Below are 20,963 nucleotides of genomic sequence, written 5' to 3'. Positions count from 1 at the left end.
GAGTTGTGTTGGCTGAAGCTTAGCCTGAACCTCCCAGAGGCTAAGGACAGGGTCTTGGATTTAGATCCTTTCGGAAACTTGCCAATTGGCCGTGACTTAGACCCAGCATCCCGCATTGCACGTTTGATTGAGAGGGACAACAGAATTATAACAAGACAATTGTGAAGGAAGGGGTCCCAATTCTTTCTCAACCGCAGAACCTGAAAGTGGGGGAGTGGAAACAGATAAGGGGGGGAGCAGGCTAAGGGTTGCAGAGGGGCCACAAGTCACATCCAATGAAGTATGCACACCCTTAACGAAGATCAAAATATAGTTTAAACGGAATCAGTCAAACTGGCGAGACCCTATAGCTCCCGCACACTGCTGACGATTTTAGCCTTAAGTTTAGAGTCTTAAGATCATATAGGCAAAAGTTAGTTTGACATTTCCAGCATGCCCTCCACATTGAACAGAAATTCAACTCTAGTCCCCCATCCTGCCACACTTCCCCAGCCTTTCAACCTATTACTATATACTTATCTATGTTTCTGCAGGCTGCGCTGTACTCTGGTCGCTCCTCATTTCTCTCCCTCCATCAGTGGCCCTTCAACACAGGAGAAGACCCGCCACGTTCTCCGATCCCCCAGTAGCTGAAGGGGAGCCTCGTGTCGGCTACCAATGTCGCTGTGTCAGCCGAGAGGAGCACTTGTCCTCTTAGACCGACTTCTCCATGTGCTCCCTCCACGGTGACTGTGGTGGGGGGGGAAGGACGCACCCACTCTCCTTCAAACAGCTGTAGGAGCCAGGGAGCCCCGGCGGCAGACGCGGTGCAAGTCACGCGTTCCAGCATACCTGCAGGCTCCAGCAGCTGTACTCGTGGGCACCGCAAAGCGAGTCCTCCGAGCGGTGTTGTGAGGCTATGCCGCTCGGTGCCACACTACAGTCGGTGGCTGCCGCGTCACCAAGCCACTATCCCCGAACGAAGGTGGGCAGGGATTATACAGCGCATCCTGCCGCCATACGCTGCTCCCTCGCTTCTCGCTCAGGTGCGGAGCATGACGGGAGCTCCGACCGCCTCCTCCTAGTCCCGAACAGTGTCTCTTTTATATTAGCTTTTGTGTCCCATGCAGCATCCATATCCCAACTGAGCTGATACATTGGCAGCTACCCCAAAGCTACTTAGCTAAGATTTAGCCATTCATTGCACCCACCACTCACGGTTATTATGGATCCCAAAGTGTGGTTATTTTGTGATGTATGTTTTCAATATCATATTCTGTGCTACCAAAATTGGTATTGGGGACACTGTGTTAAGTCCGCCTGCAGCCTGATGTCCAAGCCATTCCTTATAAGGTGAGTGGTAGTATGCTCTCCTGTAGTGTAGTGTACATAATTCACACATATCAATTGTTACAATGTGCAGCATGGTTACTTATTTTTATGGAAAATCATACACATCCCTTCATGCAGTTTGGTGTGTGTTAGGTTTAAAATGGGGCAAATATAAAGTACGAATGTTTTCACTTTCAACAACCATTGAAGGAAGTATTTTCTGGCTTAGACATCCCTTGAGGAAGCGTTATTCTGTCCAACAGAGCATTATACTTTATAGTTTTCTATTTCCCTCAGAATTAACCCTCAGGAAGGGCAGATGATGGTACAATCCAGGCCACAGTGTATAGTTATCAGCCCACATTATTTCAGGGCAGTTGTGTTGACAATCTATAATCATTGACAGGAGGCAAACATCACTGATCTACCGCACAGTTGATGTGTCACATTACACAGAGACAAAGTGGTTGTGTAAGTGCTATTTATTTTAAAGGTGCTGTAGTGCTATGTGTACATTGTCCATGATTGTGAGTCCATTATTGTGACATCTTCCATTGTGATCAGACACATGTGCAAAAGGACATGCTGGGGTGAAGTGTCAGGCAGTGCAGAGGGACAGGATTTGCCAATGAGTTAGTGAGCGACAATAACGGGCAGGGTGACAAGATAAACAGTGGGTTGCAGAACAGTGCTTGAGTACAGTTGTTGCAAGACTGGCATGTTACAAAGCACAGGACAATGATAATATGTGGCCATGTGGCAGGGACTAGTGCTACTGGGTACTCTTACGTGTGAATGTGATCTGTTCCACGTCTTCATCTTCTTATGTGTGTGTAGTGTCCTCTGCCCTTGGTGGTGGTGGTTGGGAAGGGGCAACACACACCTCAGTGTTTGAAGACGTGGAGTCATACATCCCGCTAGCTGCTACCAGTGGGGGTCTTACGGGCAGTACTGCAGCAAAGAGGATCTACTGGTTCTTAAGAATAGCAGCCACATCATGGTGGTAGGCAGCCAGGTCGGCCCTGAGGGGTTCAATGTTGCATTCGTGCACGTGTTGACAGGATTGCTGTTGTAGGTGTTGGGTCAACTGTAGTACGGCTGTGCTGATTTCCTTCAACCTTTTTTCTACTTCCTGCAAGATAGTTGTTCGCCCTTGCATAGTTGCTGCCTGTTCTTCAGTTGACATCATGCACAAACACACCCCCTCTAGGCTGGCTGCCATATTTTGCAGCCCCACCCGCACCTCCTTGGCCAGCTCCCGCTGTACTCCAACTACAGTTCTCTCGCTGGCGCCAGTGTCGTCAGAGTCCTCAGCTGTGTTGGAGCTGTCAGGGCGTACAATTGGTGTTGTGGGTGGGTCCTCTGTGATGGCTGTTAGTTCTGTGCTCCTCCTTGTGACTGAAGGTGGGGTCTGGAGGGTTCCAAGGAACTCTTGGAGGGTCTGCTGGATGATGTTTGTCAGCTCGTCATCCATGTCATCAGGGTAGTCCTGGATAGGCATATCCGCAGGAGATCCATCGTCCTCTGCAATGAGATATGGTACAATTAGTGTGTCAGTGTTGTGGGCTTTGTAATGTGACATGCCTGCCTTCCGATTATTTTCACTATGTTATCTTGGTTCCTGTCCATTGTTCCTGTCTTTCAGATCAGCATTCTCCTAGGCCTATGCCCCACTTGCATGTCACATGTATTGTGGTCAGTTAGTGGACTTGTCAGCATCATATCCTCTAGGTGTTGGTTCTGGCCAAATAGTGAATTGCCACCTTCTTGTCCTACTCAACTCTCTACTTCCATTTTCATGGTGAGGCCTTTCACTGGCTGCGGGTGCTCTGATGTCACTAGCACCACACGTAACAATCTGGACCTGCCCCAGTCTCTGATCTTTCACATCTACCTATTTGTAGTTGAGATGTAGCATATACTATGTATAGCATTGTTATGGCATTGTTATGGCATGATATGGATGTCAGCATTGGTAATGTGTACTGCTGATGTTGGGGAATGTGTGGTACATTGGATTGCACTGATAGTCGTAGCAGTGTCCTATTTCCGCCTCTGACTGTGCTGGTGTAGTTCTGTGAACAGTTACATGTGTCCTCCCCCTCAATGCTGTTGTCTGAGCAGTATGACATTTGGGATGTTGCATGGTGTCATTGGAGCTATAGTGACCCAGGTACAGTGTGGATCCTGACATATGCAGCATGGGTATGACATTAGTGCTGTGTACCTCCTAATGTTCATGATAATGGGTGAAGTTTGTGGCAACTTTTGGCAATCACATTTGACAGGATTGGAACATTTGTCTTGATTTCAGGGGATTGATAACGTTGTCATCCTGAACCCTCTAATTTGGGTGTGTTTGATCCAAGGGGACGTTAATGCCATTAGCTACTTGACGTGCACACACAGCAGAGGTGGTAGTTGCAACTGTTGTCAATGTTACATCCTACTTGCAGGTATGGCCAGAGGTTTTTAATTGGGCCCTAGTTAATGTAGGGAGTATACTGGCTGACGTGTGGCGGGCTGCCAGTTTTATGTTGTACCCTGCCCTCCAGGCCTGGCTTAACCTTTGCAACATACTTGGCATGGCAGCATACCCCCATGCAAGGGTTGTTGGTTTTGTGTAGTGGTGTGCCCCAGGTTTCCTCAGTACGGGCCATGCTCCCGTGCCGTGCCCCTTTACCCATTCCACTCCCTGAATATCATGGCTGACATGCATTGTGTAGTAGGTATGTCCACCCCCCCCGGTTGCAGTTAACATTAGTGCATTTTAATTCCACATGCAACTTACCCTGCATGTGCGTTGTCTCCTGGCAGTCTGCGCTGTCCTGTCCTTGAATCCCTGTGACGATCTCCTCAGGGATGACGGCTGCGACCATCTCCTCCATGTGGTCCAGGGGCTGCTGTGATGCTGGACTTCCACCTCCAGTCTGCAGTGCTGCCTTCCTGTTCCTGGCCATCTTTTCCTTTGTCCTGCGCTTGCAGTCATGCCAGCGTTTCTTGCACTCGATGACTGTTCTGCGTACTTCTGCCACACTGTTGATCTTGTCAACAATTTGTTGCCATATTGCAAAACAATTGGTGCTGGTGTTCCGTCACCTCTTTCACCAGAATTTACTGTTCCTCTGCACTGAAGTGACACTTTGGGCCTGATTACAACTTTGGAAGAAGGTGTTAATCCGTCCTAAATGTGACGGATATACTACCAGCCGTATTATGAGTCCATTATATCTTATGGAACTCGTAATGCGGCTGGTGGTATATCCGTCACATTTGGGACGGATTAACACCTCCTCCAAAGTTGGAATCGGGCCCTTTGTTTTCTTCTTCTTCTCACTGTCCTGGTTCTTGTGTGGGTCCTCCTGGCTGGTTCCTGGTCTGTTGTCATCTTCCTGGGGTCTGTGCAAGCATCTGGGATCCATTTTAGCTCTCCTCTGCACAAATTGCTGTGTTTGCAGCGAATTTTGATGCTATTGCGTCAAAAAACGCTGCATATCCGGTTTGCAGTGTTGTAAACCGGCTCACAGTCCTTTCTGCCGCGTTAACGTCATTTTCCTTTACGATGTGACGCAGCAGTTTGAGTAAAAAAAAATGACTCACACCTGTGGTTTGCGCCGCCGTGTGTCAAAGTCTAAATTTGACGCCCGCATGTTGCTAAGAAATGGCGTTAGCTGGTGGTAATATTTTTGACGCAAAACTACGTTGGCGCAGTTTTGCGTCAAAAAGTATAAATATGGGGTTGAGACCCCTAACCTGCGAAGATGAGCTGCAACCACGGCCATCACTTTCGTGAACACCCGAGGGGCACTTGTAAGGCTGAAGGGGAGCATGGTAAACTGATAGTGCTTGTGACCTACCACGAATCATAGGTAACGTCTGTGGGCAGGCATGATGGGAATGTGGAAATAAGTGTCCTGGAAGTCCAACACTACCATCTAGTCTCCTGTGTTTAAGGCAGACATGACCTGAGCCAGGGTGAGCATTTTGAATTTCTCCTTCTTGAGGAAGTAGTTGAGGTCCTGAAGGTCTGGTATAGGACGTTCCTAATAAATGGTATCCCTTATACCTAGGGCCTGGGGTACTTAAGAGGGTCCCTAAGGGCTGCAGCACAAATTGTGCCACCCTAAGGGACCCCTCACCAAGCGCATTACAGTCTGCCTTTGGAGGCTGCGTGTCTTGGTGCAAACAAAAGTGAAAACACGACATGGCTCACAAGCTGTGTGCCATGTCCCTTAACATTGCATGTAATATATGTACACCCCCCCCTCTAGCAGGCCTTACAGCCCTAATGCAAGGTGTAGTATATTACATGTGAGGGCATATCTGCATGAACAGATATGCCCATGTTATGTCTTTGTCAATTCTCAGACATAGTAAGTGACCAGGGAAACCATTTTAAATGCATGTGCTGGACACTGGTCACTATGAGTTCCCCAGCTACATGATGACTTCACTGAAGATTGGGATGTTTGGTATCAAACATCCTGTATTGGTGAACCCACACTGATGCCCTTGTTGGATTTACCAGTACATGCACCCAAAGGTCAACTTAAAGGTATTCCCTGAAAGCTTACCAGCTACTAGTGTGTTGACTGACTGATCCTGACAAGTTTCTCACCCCCTGAAATAAGAGCCAGCGCTCTCAGAGGCCAGAGACAAAATTCTGCACTGGGAGGGGGTGTTGACACCACCTCCAGGCAGGATGAACATTCCAGGGTGGGAAGCTTCAATGGCCTAGCCGCCTTTGCTGTGCAACCACGGGCTCTCCAGATGGCAGAGATGACCTGACCACACTTCTTGGCGGCAAGACAGGCAGGAAAATTAGTTAGATTAGGAGGTATGTCCCCATCATGCCAGTCCCACCCCTAAGGTGAACGAGCTGAAGTGGACACCACTTTTTTAATTCCTCCATCTTGTTTTGGGTGGAATCAGACCTCTAGGGTCAGGGCTTTGCCCACTTCCCAACTATCACTCCCTGTAATGCCCCCAAATTGAGTGTTTAGGTGGCACCCCTGAACCCAAGAACTCAGATGCTGACAACCTTATAAGCCCAAGGACTCTGAAGAGTCACACCCGCAGAAGAGGAGAAAAGAAGCAGCTGACCTTGTACAAACCCCCCGGCCTACCTGCAACCCTCAACAGACTCTGCACCAAAAGATGGCTCGTCCTGCAGCTGAGCCTCCAGAAACCCAGGAGAACTGCCTGCCTTCGAAAAAGACTCATGACATTCATGGGCAGCAGACCTGCTCCCCAACTAACTCTAAAGAAAGGACTCTTCAGCCTCCAGAAACATCAAAGACCCAACATCTGAAGTCACCAGTGCACCCGCTGTCACCGACCGAGTGGGAGTGGAAATCCGGTGGTTCCAGGTTCACCAGCTCACCAGAGCCCAAGTCTATTGTGGATTGAACCCTCCTGCACTCTCCGAAGTTGCCTGCAGCCTTTGATCGCAGCCGGCCTCTCCCGCAGCCTCTGAGGTAACAGAAACAAGACATCTGAAGCAACCACTGCACCCGTCGCCTATGGCCCGATCTGATGTGGATCCTGGTGTCCACAACGTCCCCCAGCTCTCCTGAGCTTGAGTCTACTGTAGCTTCACTCCTCCTGGACTCCACAGCAACTCCTGCAGCCTCATACCAAAGGACCCCTCAACCCAGAGTGCTCCTGGACACAGAAACCCAACACCAAAGGACATCCCTGCATCCAGTGACCCTGGGCTTTGCTGAAGTGGACCAAAGGTGCACCTACGTTCCTGAGCACCCCACATTTGTTACCTACCTGTTGGTTTCCCCAACTGGCTTACTAGCCAGAGCCTGCAGCCTTTTTTCCATGGAGACCAATCCCCACTGAGCTACACTGGGCACCTGATGCTGTACTACACCTCTGCACACGGGTGCCCCAGTGCTGCCCAGAGTGACCTGTTTGTGTGGTCCTGACTCTTGCTCAATACCTTAAGTCTCAGACATTGGTCTTGTGAGTCGTTGTTAAGTACATGTTTGCTGAACTTGTTTTCCTTCCATAGGTTAACATTGAAAAGCTCAAAAATTGCAGTGTCCACTTTTGCAAGTGAAAAATGTTTATACTTAAAAACGTGCTTACCTTGTGGTTTTAAAATATATATTTTAAAAAAGTTTTTTTTCTAAATTGGTCTCAGATTTATTCTCGGAGTGTGTGTCTCATTTATTGCCTCTGTGAGTCCAACAAATGCTTAGCACTGCCTAACTGCTTGCCCACACTACCACAAAATAGTGTTAGTTCTATCTAGTTTTTCCTCTGCAAACCAATTAGGAATTCACTGGACTCTTGGCATGGTGTACTTCTGTTTGGTGCACTATATAGAGAGCCAGCTTCCTGCAGTTAGGAATATTCCAATGTTGTGGAGAGAAAACGTCTCTACAGAGTTGGACAGATTAGTCAAAGAAATATAATTGCACCTGTAAAAACATGAGACTGCATCGCTATAGTTTTGCTAGCCAGAAAGGCCATTGGCAAAATCTGATTAAGTGCCAACCTTCACTATCTGAAAAATAATAATAGTTGACAGGTTTTTTCTCACAAGAATAAACAAGATGTTGGATTTGACAAGGGGTATAAATGATTCTCCACTCTAGTTTTATCAGTGGTGTACCATCTAGTTAATTTACGAGACACTAGTAGGAAATACACAACCTTCATCACTCCTGAACGTTATATTCAGTTTAAAAGTATGCCCATTGTTCTGGTGTCTGCAGCAGCTGTATTCCAGTGACTAATGTTCCAAGTTTTTTGCGAAATTAAATGTATCATCTTTTTCCAGGATGAAATCTTGATCATGGGGGAAACAAACAAGGGTGAACATTACTTCAAACTTTTTTTAGCTCTAGTAAGTAAGGATACAGATGGTGGCGATAGAAGTGCTGTGTTGAAGGAACATGATGAAGAAGGATTGACTTTGATTAATTTAAAAAAAGAAAATGAATAGAATTGAGGCATATGCCAATTTCATTCTAGAATACTTGAAGGCTGGAGATATTCAAATGGGCCTGAGGGTAAGGAATATTCCTGGGCTTTTTGCAGAAATTCGTAAATTTTGGGAGAATTGTCTCTTATAGCCAACCGATGCTTAAGGGACTGGATGATTTTGATTATAGAGACAGCGAGAGAAATTATTTGTTTTCTTGAGAATGAAATCACGGCCCTTGAAACAAAGATTAAACAAAAAGTAACATTAGAGGAAGGGCAGAGAACTCTGGAGAAGATAGATGCAGAGATAGAAACATATCATGAATATTTGATCAAAAAACAACTCATAAACTCAGAAAGGATTTATGACTCTTTTCACAAGATAGAGTTTATCTCTACTTGAGAGAAAACTTTTACACAGAAGAGGCCAGTACAGGACCCAATATCAACAATACCTCACAAAAAAACAGAGAGTAACATTCTTAGATACCTCCGAATCTGATGGGGAGGGAGGATCTAATAGGCATGATCTTACAAATGATAAAGCAATAAGAACTAATGTTTTTTTAGACAATCAAGGGAGCTGGAACAGCTCCCGAGGGCGAACAGAAGGAGAGGAAGATTTCACCATCAGGGGGATCAATCCCATCAGTTTCTACAAACGAGGAGACAACAATATTGGAAAACATAAATATGGATAAGGCTCTTCATATTTTTAATCTTACCAACTTTCAATTGGAACAGGCCACTATGGAGATTCCTGGCAAAGGTCTTACATTTGTCCCTAGTCAGAGGGTAAATTAGTAATAATGAAAGACATACAGGCCTTTTTCCGCAAAGTTAGGCTAAAAACTTTTTTTCAGAATAGGGAGACTATCACAGATCAGAGTATGGTGGCTTTTAGACCTCATTCTACGTTCACTCTGAATTTAGATCAAATAGGCCCTGAAGTAGGTGTCTTTGAAAAAATAGTCTCTGAAAAAAATAAACATGTACTCAGATATGTTCCAGCCCTTACTCCTAATCTCACACTGGAGCAGAGAGAAGCTATGAAAGAACTTCAAGAAAATAAAAATATCACAGTGAAACTGTGTGACAAAGGTGGGGGAATTGTTCTGCTGGATACTGAGCAACACATACAAAAAATGAAATCTAAGCTCTCAGTTCCAGAACACTACTAAAAGGTGAGAGGCAATCCTAGTGCCCTTGTTTGTTCCAAGATTCAGAAAATGTGTGAAAGGGACCCTTTGAATGGTACCATTTTTAAATTGGAGGCTGATTTTCTCAGGGTCAGCAATGCTAAACTTCCTGTAATCTATGGGGTACCGAAGACCCACAAACAAATCAACAATCCTCCCCTCAGACCCATTGTTTCCACTATCGGTTTGGCCACTGAACCTTTGTCCAAATACATTGGTTTTTTTCTTAAACCTTTGTTTGCCAAATTTCCCTCCTATATTAAGGATACGGGACACATGATAATGAAAATAGAGGGACTTGAATTCAACCCTGATAGAGCATTTTTGCTGACATTGGACATCGAAACGTTATATACCAACATTCCCCAAGAGGAAGCTTACACTGTGGTTCAGCAGCTGCTTATGGAAGAGACTACTGATGTTCCTGTTGATTTTGTCATGAGTTGTCTCAAAATAGTGTTGGAGGACAATTTTTTTGAATTTGATGGAGATATATTCAGACAAATCAAAGGAGTCAGTATGGGAGCTGCATGTACCCTGAGTGTGGCAAATATTTAAATGGGCCTTTTTGAAACTAAGCACATATACAACGAAACTGCTCTATTTTTTGAGAATATCACCCATTGGGGGCGCTACATTGATGATATTTTCTTTATCTGGGAGGGGGACAGGGAACATCTTCAGTAATATATTGAGTGGCTCAATTTATGTGACAATAACCTTAGATTTACCCCCATGTCAATAATCAGAATGTAGATTTTTTAGACATGTTCATTTTTTAGGAAGAGAGGCACCTTCAAGTGACCTTATATATGGAACCTACTGCTAGAAACACACTATTGCATTTCGATAGTTACCATCCTAGTTGGCAACGACAGAGCATCGCGTTTCGTCATTTTCTTAGGATCCGGAGGAACTGTAACAACATTAATGAATATGATAGAAATGCTAAGACAATGAAGGAGAATTTTCTCCGGAGAGGTTACCCGTACAGGGTAATTTGGGATGCCTACAGAAGGGCCAAATATTATGACTGGGATACCCTCCATGAACCACATAAAAAAATAAAAATCTAGAATGGTGTGTGTCATTAGACACTACAACATCAGTAATAAGATACAAGGAATCATTCATACTCATTGGAATATTTTGAACACCAATGAAGATTTTGCTCCTCTCCTTAGACCTATGTTTGCCTTTAAAAGAAACTCCAACTTGCGGGACAAATTGGTACAAGCTAGGTTCATGAGAGATAATGTATTCACACAGAAGAGTATTACAGGAACCAATCCTGTTCTGGGCAATCATCGGTGTGGAGTTTGCCACGCTTGTGCACAAGCCACGGTATCTGACAGCTTTTAGTACAACAAGAAAACAATATTTCTGATGGATACACCTACCTGTGGATTCCTCACCTAAAGAATTCTCCCCTCGCGCCAGCCTCGACGGAAATTTCTTCTAGCTCTGCACGTCGACGATGATGTCACAATCGCCCGACTACACGCGACGCCACATTACGTCATCCAGGTAATAAGAAGCCCTCGTCGACGTGCAGACATCAGTTCCCTTTTTTCCGTGCCACGAGTAACGGTTAATTCTTCCAGGCTCACAGGGAGCTACTGTTTCCAACGACGGTTACAATGTCGCAGCCTAGAAAATCCGGCTTCAAACCTTGTAGCCAGTGCAGGGGTCGGGTCGGATGTCGGTTACCGACCCCCACGAAAACTGCCTCTGGTGCCTTAGTTCCGACCATGAGGTCGAGTCATGTGGTTCATGTCAACGCATGAACCCTAAGGCACTTAAGGAGAGGGAGGCGAAATTGTTCTTGGCTCGCTCCAAGAAGAAGAAGGAGAGGCGTCATCGGAGGGAGTCTTTGTCGAGATCCTCGAAAGTCTCGTCATCATCATAGTGACTCTCGGTGCCGTCATGGATCTCAGCGCCGATCGAGCAAGGGACGGTCCAGATCAAGATCAGCTTCTCCGTCGGCTTGCGTCGTCCGATGTGGGAGATAAGCCCGACCGTCACCCCTCTGCCTCCAACGACCCCAACGTCACCCGGGTCGGTCTTCGAGGTCGAGCCTCCCCAGAGGCCTGAAGGTTCTCCTGGTCAAGAGTTACCTGGACTCTCCTCGGCAGCTATGCCGGCGCCGGTGCAGCAGCAGCAGCAGTACCCGGCTTTCCTGACTCCGGGATCGGACCCTGCAGCGTTTTTAAACGCAATGTATAACATTTTTGCTTCCACAACGCCAGGTGGAAGTCATGCAGGTCCATCTGGCCCTTTGGCCTATGATTTGGGGATTCCGGCGTCTTACAGATCGGCGACGTTTACCCCGTTTTTATCTGCTGCACCTGAAGCGGCGCCGATGCCTATGACGTCGCCCAGGATGACTACACCTGCTACGGCGCCGTCGGATTCGCCTCGGATCCGATCGGCGTCTAAAAACCCTTTGGAGCCGGAGCCTCGGGCTTCGGACGGATCCGGGGATCGGCGCCGACGTAGATCCTCGGCGTCGGCCGACGCCTTGTCGACTCCAGGCTTGGAGTCAAGACTTAAGTCAAGACGTCTGGCTCTTCGGCTCTTGGAGGAAGAAGAGTACGCGAGGCAACTCCTGGAGGAAGGTGAAGTAGTAGAGCGCTCAGGTGACTTCCAGGGACTGGATTCAGCTAGTGGCCTGGACACTACCCCGGAATGGGATCTAGCTTCCCCTGGAGAGGTCACGGAGGAAGCTGCTTCTTTCCACTCAGTCATTCGTAAGGCTGCAGACTTTTTGGATCTTCCCCTTCCTACAGCGGAGGTCAAGAGAAATTTATTAACAGAGGTTCTGCACCCTGCGTCTGCTTCTGCTGAGCCTCTTTTGCCAATCAATGAAGCTTTGCTGGACCCCATAAAGGATATCTGGCTGAAACCTGTGTCCACCACGGCAGTCAACAGAGCGGTGGCTCGTTGGTACAGGGCGGTGCCTGGGGATCCGGTGTTTCTCTCCAGACAACCAACTCCGGAGAGTCTAGTGGTGCAAGCCTCTTGTTCATCTAGATTCTCTCCTGGCTCGTTTCCTGGGACCCCTGCGGACAGGGAGTAAAAAAAAATGGACCATACTGCAAAAAAGGCCTTTTCATCTTGCAGTATGGCCCTAAAATCTTCCAATGCAACTTGCATACTGGGGCGTTACATCCATGCCCTTATGGAAGAGGCGAAGGGCCACCCTAATTTGTCCCAGGAGATGTTGCAGCTGTTAGCGGATGCTCAGGCGGCTGCAACTCAGGTGATCCAGTCTGGGTTGGATACTTCGGACTCGGTGGCTAGGGCTATGGGCACGACCATAGTTTCTAGACGGCAGTCTTGGCTACGGTCATCTGGCTTCTCGTCTGACGTGCAGGCCGCGCTTCTTGATCTTCTGTTTGATGGGGAGAAGCTCTTCGGCACAAAGGCTGACTCTGCCCTGGAACGTTTTAAAGAAAGCAGAGCGACTGCTAGATCTTTGGGACTCCAGTCGTCAGCCTCATCCTCCTTTAGAGGCTTTCGGAGGTTTAAAGGATTTGGACGTGGTTCCTTTTGGGGAAGATTGCAGGGACCACAACAGTCTGCTTCTACCCTGCCGTACAGATCCTTCAGGGGCAGGGGCAGAGTCCGTACGAGAGGAGCCACCTTGCAGCACTCTGCCTCTTCCTCTTCCTTGGGAGGGGTGCAGCAAGGAAAGCAGCCGTAGTCCTCCTCCACTCCCTGTCCACTTGTCTCCGGTAGGGGGGAGACTTGCCCATTTTCTTATAATGTGGGAGGTTATAACATTGGACTCCTGGGTCATCGACATTGTGAAGAAGGGGTACGCTCTTCCCTTTTGGGAATTCCCTCCTACCTTCCCTCCCCGCCCATCCTTCTGTTCAGAAGACCATCTTCTCCTATTACAGCAGGAGGTATTATCCCTATTGGCAAAAGGTGCAATAGAGTTGGTTCCCGAGCAAGAGAGGGGTCAGGGTTGTTATTCAAGATACTTCCTGATTCCCAAAAAGGATGGTCGGCTGAGACCGATTTTGGACTTGAGGATTTTGAATTGGTTCCTCAGACAGGAAAAATTCAAAATGCTGACCCTCTCACAGGTTCTTTTGGCGTTGAACGAAGGAGACTGGGTGGTGTCGGTCGATTTGCAGGACGCGTATTTCCATATTCCGATCCTCAAATCGCACAGGAAGTATCTCCGGTTTGTGGTGGGATCGCAGCATTACCAGTTTGCAGTCCTCCCGTTTAGTCTTATTTCAGCACCTCGAGTCTTCACAAAGGTGATGGCAGTGGTAGCGGCAGAGCTCAGAAGAAGGGGTATAGCTGTGTTTCCCTAGCTGGATGATTGGTTAATCAAAGCCAGAACTCCAGAGCTCGTGCGGTGCCATCTCCAGTCGACGACTCAATTGTTGTACGACCTGGGTTTTTCAGTCAATGTACCCAAATCTCACCTGGAGCCCTCTCAACGCCTCCTGTTCATAGGGGCAGTATTGGGCACGACATTGAATCGGGCCTTTCCTCCACCCCAGTGGGTTCAGGACATTCAGGCGTTGATTCCAATGTTTCAAAATGGAGCAGTAGTTCCAATCCTCAAGGTCCTTCGACTGCTCGGTCTGTTCGCTTCTTGCATACTGTTGGTCACTCATGCACGCTGGCACATGAGGGCTCTTCAGTTGTGCGTCCGCAGGCAGTGGTTTCAGCACAAAGGGGATCTCGAGGATTCGATAAAGATCTCCAGAGACACTGCAGTGGATCTTCGATGGTGGGCAGCAGTCGACAACCTGTCTCAAGGAAGGCCGTTCTCGCTGCCACCTCCAGTGGCCACGGTGGTAACGGATGCTTCCATTCTAGGGCGGGGAGCTCATCTGGGGGACCTGGAGATCAAGGGCCTTTGGTCTCCAGGGGAACAGAGGTTACACATCAATCTGTTAGAGTTGCGGGCAGTATGTCTGGCTCTCAAGGCCCTCCTCCCTTCCATTCGCGGTCAGTCAATCCAAGTTCTGACGGACAACACGACCGCGATGTGGTATATAAACAAAAAGGGAGGAGTGGGGTCGTATCTTCTCTGCAGAGAAGCTCTTCGTCTCTGGTCCTGGCTTCAAGACCACAAGATCTGCTTGATTGCACATCATTTGGCTGGAGTTCTGAACGTGCGTGCAGACATTCTCAGTCGACGCAACTCGGTCGACCACGAGTGGTGTCTTCATCCAGATCTAGTTCTGGGTATCTTCAGGATGTGGGGATACCCGCAAATAGATCTGTTTGCCACTCAAGAGAATGCGCAGTGCTCGCTATTTTGCAGCCTCCAGTATCCGGTGCAAGGAGGTTTGGGGGATGCGTTTCAGATGACCTGGAAGGGTCAGTTACTTTACGCGTTTCCCCCCGTACCCTTGATTCCTCAAGTTCTCAGGAAGATCCGCCAAGACCGAGCACAAGTCATCCTAATAGCTCCAGATTGGCCGATAAGGGTGTGGTATTCGGACCTACTCCAACTCTCTCAGTGCCGTCCGCTCCGTCTCCCTTGCAGGGTGGACCTCCTCTCGCAGGGGCAGATTCTACACCCCCACCTCCAGAGCCTGCATCTTCATGCCTGGAGATTGAACGGGGCAAGCTGAGTTCCTTTTCTCTCCCACCAGATGTGGTGGAAGTTATTTTATCGGCCAGGCGACACTCCACCAAGTCAATCTATGCTAATCGTTGGGCGAAATTTACAAACTGGTGTGGAGAGAATAGTTTAGATCCTTTAAAAGCTGGTTTATCTGACATTTTGTCATTTGCACTCTATCTGGCACAGAAAGGTTTTGCAGTTGCCACTGTTAAAGGTTATCTGTCTGCACTATCTGCTTTTCTGTGCCTTCCTGATCAACCGCCCTTCTTTAAATCACCAATTGTTTGAAAGTTTCTAAAGGGACTCACTAATAGGTATCCACCCACACCATTCGTTATGCCTCAGTGGGACCTTAACTTCGTTTTAACTTTTCTTATGGGGGCTCCGTTCGAACCAACGCATTCTTGTTCTTTACGGTACCTAGTATTCAAAACCATCCAAGGAGGAAGAGAGGCTCCACCGGCTGGATCCGCGAAGAGCTCTGAGCTTCTACGTCGCCAGGATGAAAGAGTTCAGACAGGATGAACAGCTCTTCGTTGGATACGTGGGGAAGAGGAAAGGTAGAGCGGTCCACAAGAGAATGCTATCCAGGTGGGTCATTCTATGTATTAAGATCTGCTATTCTTTGGCGAAGAGCGATCCACCTGTGGGGCTTCGTGCCCATTCCACCAGAGCCAAAGCAGCTTCATCAGCTTTGGCTAGAGGAGTTCCTGTGGCTGACATCTGCAGGGCAGCGACTTGGGTGTCCCTCCATACTTTTGCCAAGCATTACTGTTTGGACTCTGAGGTTAAGAGGGATGGCCATTTTGCTCGCTCAGTGCTGCAAGATTTCTTGGTTTGACCATTCGGGCACCCGCCACCGGAGGTTATACTGCTTTGGGACTCTATTCTTTAGGTGAGGAATCCACAGGTAGGTGTATCCATCAGAAGAATACGTTACTTACCTTCGGTAACGCTTTTTCTGGTGGATACAGTAACTACCTGTGGATTCCTCACGACCCCACCCGCCTCCCCGTTGCCTGACTGGTCAAACCAGGATCTCTTTGGGTGCGCATCCTTGAATTTGTATATATATGTATATAGCTGTTTCATGCATATAGTTGTATTCATTGTTTATACTTTTCCTTTACAAATTATGTTAGTGAAAAGGACATTTTGGACTGGAATTATACATATATATATATATATATATATATATATATATATATATATATATATATATATATATTTATTTCTATCTTGAATTAAACATTCATAGCTGTGATATATATATTGAGTTCTACATTAAATGTTTTATTTTCATCTATTCTGGATGAATGTGTACTCTTTAAGTTTAACCTGTTCGCCTCTATGGCACGTAAAATATTGTGATAACTGACGTCTGCACGTCGACGAGGGCTTCTTATTGCCTGGATGACGTCATGTGGCGTCACGTGGAGTCGGGCGATTGTGACGTCATCGTCGACGTGCAGAGCTAGAAGAAATTTCTGTCGAGGCTGGCGCGAGGGGAGAATTCTTTAGGTGAGGAATCCACAGGTAGTTACTGTATCCACCAGAAAAAGCATTACCGAAGGTAAGTAACTTATTCATCTAAGGACCATGACTAACTGCCAAAGTTATAATGTCATATACTGCATCATGTGTCCTTGTCATCTAGGATATGTGGGAGAGACAGGAAGGCAGTTCAGGGTACGGTTCAGTGAACACAAGTCAGCGATCAAAAATCGGAAACTACAAGCTTCTTTAGTCGACCACTGTATACAGAAGGGACTTCAGGAAGGTGAATTGATATGGACTATTTTAGAGAAGATCGCAGCACCTCAATGAGATACTGATAAGTACAGAAGAAAAAGAGAAGTTTTTTGGATCTATTTTTTAGACACAGTTCATCAAGGACTCGATGACAAAATACCGTTGGAGAATGCCTTTGTTTGATAGGTTAGTTGTTCTCTTACATGTTTATTAAATTTAGAGAAAACTGCAGTATGTGTGAACTATCTTTTGTTAGATCGACTCTTTTCTCTATCTGTTAGAAGAGGATTATCATATCAATATTTGTCATATTCTTTAGGGTTCTTGTCTTTACTTGTAGATAATCCTTTAGATCCTTTTTTTTCATCCCACAGCTATTTAATCTGTTGGTAGATGACTTTTATTTGATCCTGCTCTAGCATATCATGGGGTTTTCATGTCGAGGAGTTTCTCCAAGATGTCGGGATTTGTCTAGTTCTGCTCAATGAATGTTCCAATATAGTAGGAGGCTGGACAATAATATTGTTATTTTTTTTTAAGATTCTCACTCTTTAGATTGAATGTATTTGGTCATCTTGGAATTATACATTTTTCACAATATCCAGTCTCCATAATAGTGAGGTGTTCTTCTATATATTCGTTTTTTCTTATTTTGTTGCAATTTATGTTTTTATGGAGATTGCTACTAAACAACTGTTTTCTTCCTGTAGTTAGAGAGATGTTCTATTAATAGTTGTTTAAATTGTGGTAATATTGTAACACTTTGGGTGTTTTACAAGCAGTTTCCCATTCTGCCATCATTTCATCATGATGACTATGCATTTCTACTGCATACCTGGTATTTTCATTGTCTGTTGTTTATTGCACCACCGTCTCACTCTTTTTTGCGAGTTTTTGTATTTCTGGCATCTTCCAGCCGTTGGATGGTACACAGAACTTTCGTCCTTATTTTCAAAGTACATTACTTAGAAAAGGAACTGTCAGATAGGATATTGGAGATATCGCTGTATCGTCGACACTACAAACCGGGATCAAAGAGGTAAGGATACTGTAAATTCTGTAGAAAGACCTGCAAACTTATATTTCCCTGGGGGTATTGATTCCTTTTGATGTGTTCTCTGTTTTTTTTTTAAACCTCATACAAGGATTTTTCACATATGACAAGACCTAAGAATGGAACTCTTTACCCTGAGAGAGCGACTGGAGCTTTATGAGCCCTCTTCTCTATAGTAAGAGCTTTATAAAAAGTATTTATTTTTGGACATACAGGGAGTCACCCCAAGAAAGTGAGCTAGGAGCATTTAAGTTATTTGCTCCTCTATAAGGACTTATTTACTGAGGCAACCCACAAGTTCATATCACCAACTAACTCTGTTTTGGGACTTTAATAAGAGAAGATAACAAACAACTAACCATGCATGATTTTGTTCATGTACACATTTTCTGTAAACATATTCATTGGGCGTAGGCCTTTTTCTGCATGAACATTATATTCACTGATGGCATTTGATATTACTTTATACGGTCTTCTGTGCTTTCTTCTTTTCTTTGTTCTTCTTTCGTTCTTATTTTTGCTTTACTCATTTTAGTCTTTTTCTCTCTCTATGCTAATAGTTTTATGGAATTATTTTGTATTGTAGGAACACAGTTTATCATTATTATAATCTCTCCTGGGATAGCTATATATATGAATGATATGTGCCCTGACCCTTTGTGGCCACTTTTCACCGAAACGCATGTCGTCACTACCACCTTGGACAAAGACGTTTTACTGGATTTTTTCTCCCCTCCATTACTTTTTTGGGGGAATCATGGCTATTGGAGAATATTTTCATCAACTAACAAGAAATTTCTCTCAAATAAAAGCATCACAACAGAAATAGAGGACTTTCTAAAAATAATATGAAAAATCTTTTTTGGACATTCAAGCTGTGATCACTGAAGTATTGCAATTTAGTTGGACTAATTTAACTGGGACTAGGCAGTCCCATTGGGAGATGTTCTCTTGCTTTTCCTTTACATACTATGAATATCCATTGTCTTGTCCTGGTTGTATTTTATATTGTATGATTGATATGGTGTGATTGTGGGTTATTTTATTTGTGCTTTGTGTCCCAGGGGTATAGAACTTTTTGTATTATACACTTTATCTTAATAATTTAAACAAATGAACATATCAATTTTTGAATAACATTTTTTTCTAGAAATATTTCTTTAGACACTAGAGATTTGTTTATGTATTGCATACTATTGGCTTGATGTATTTTTTTTCTTTTATGGTTTGGGATTCTGTATCATAGGAACCATGGCTGGAAGGTGGGTTTGTTTCAGACTTCAAACTTAGTCAAGTCCTGAACATATAAGCATAGAAAGGTCTTACTGTGGAATTTTCAAAATGCAGATTCACAGTTAAAAAAAGGGATGCATATTGGCCATGAAGTAAGTGAGGTAGGTATAAAACATAAAACCAATTTGATTGTTGTTGTCCAATTAGCCCCTGCACCTTCTAGTAAAGACAATGTCAGGCCATTTTTAGGGCGAGCTGAATTTTATTTGGAGTTTTTGATGGGACTTTCAGAAAAGATGTACTGCATAACATAATTGTTAAAGAGAAAACAAAATTTGAATAGGACATGATTCATGATTAGTTTGTGCAATAACAAATGGCATAATCAATGCACCTTGCTTACAAGGATTTGACCCCCAAGCTAAGAGTATTCTGACAACTGACAGAAGCAACAAAGGTGTTGGGGCAATGTTATTTCAAAGTAATAGCGATGGAAAAGAGTAACATAGCTTTTGTTATGGAAGAGAAATACTGCATCACTGAACAGGATGCACTAGAATGTGTATGGGCAACGAAGTATTTAGGGCCGTATTTATACTTTTTTTAGCGCCGCATTTGCGCCGCTTTTTGACGCAAAATGGCGCAAACCGACAAAATACAATGGTATTTTGCAAGTTTGCGCGTTTTTGCGTCAAAAAATGACGCAAATGCGGCGCAAAAAAAGTATAAATACGGGCCTTAATTTGAAGGAAATCATTTGTTTTCAGATGGGATCATAAACCCTTGGCCAAATTATTAAACCACTGAAGGAATAAATAGTGATCCATCGAGAATAGCAAGATTTTCAGTACGTTTGCAGGATTTTATGTATAAAGTATTGTATGTTCTGGGTAAACAAAATGTAATTGATGATTTTCTTTCATAGATACCACTTCAGTTAACAGAGTGTGATACGAGAGATTGGGAATCTTACAGATTGCCTTGGTTTGTGAAAGTGTTAAACTAGCACTTGTTCAGGAAGGAATGGAAATGAGAAGATGAGAATGATAATATATTATATTGATAATATATTAAAGAAGGTAAAATAAATTAGAGGTGCCCGGTTGGCCAAGCACAAAATTAAATACAACTTATTTTATTATTTGGGAAATCAGAAACTAGTTGAGTGTTTAAGGTAACTTGTTGTTAGGGTGTGTGTGAATTGTACCTCCACTAGCCATGGGAATAAAGACCACTTAGGCACCGTTAAAAATAAATGATCTATAATGAATTTCTACTGGTGGCCTTCAATTGATTCAGCCATAGAGTATTTAGTTAGGGAATGTAGTAAATGTGTTAATGCTGACAAAACCAAGAATACTTTTAGACCTGCAGTGAATGCAAAGGGAGCAGCAGCAGAAAACTGCTGTAGATATACAGAGTCCTACATGAAAAAATAGTACGCTAGTATATAATATGATTGATTTGTTTTCTAGGTGACCAGTCATTCATATAGTAGAAAGAATAGATATAGACATATTGCATTTTATGGATGATGTTTTTACTTGAAAAAGGTGTACTGGAAGTGTTGGAGAGTGATAATGGAATACGATTTTTATCATGCAAGGCATTTGTCTTATTTCAAAAAAGTAGGCATGAACCACAGGGGCACTTCGTTGTATAACCCAAGTGACAGTGGTACAGTGGAAAGATGTAATAGGAGTTATTTAGTTGGCAGTCAGAAGCAAACTGAATTGGGAGATTTGGACAAAGGAAAGAAATCAAAGTTGAGCAAATTTGTTTACAAAAATATGATTGGCTGGAGGAAAACACTAGAAGCTGAGGCGAACTTTTATCTCAACCCACTCATGACTCAAGTATTAGCAGTGGA

Source organism: Pleurodeles waltl, chromosome 2_2 (genome assembly GCF_031143425.1).
Source record: "Pleurodeles waltl isolate 20211129_DDA chromosome 2_2, aPleWal1.hap1.20221129, whole genome shotgun sequence".
Lineage (NCBI taxonomy): Eukaryota > Metazoa > Chordata > Amphibia > Caudata > Salamandridae > Pleurodeles > Pleurodeles waltl.
This window is presented reverse-complemented; position numbering follows the sequence as displayed.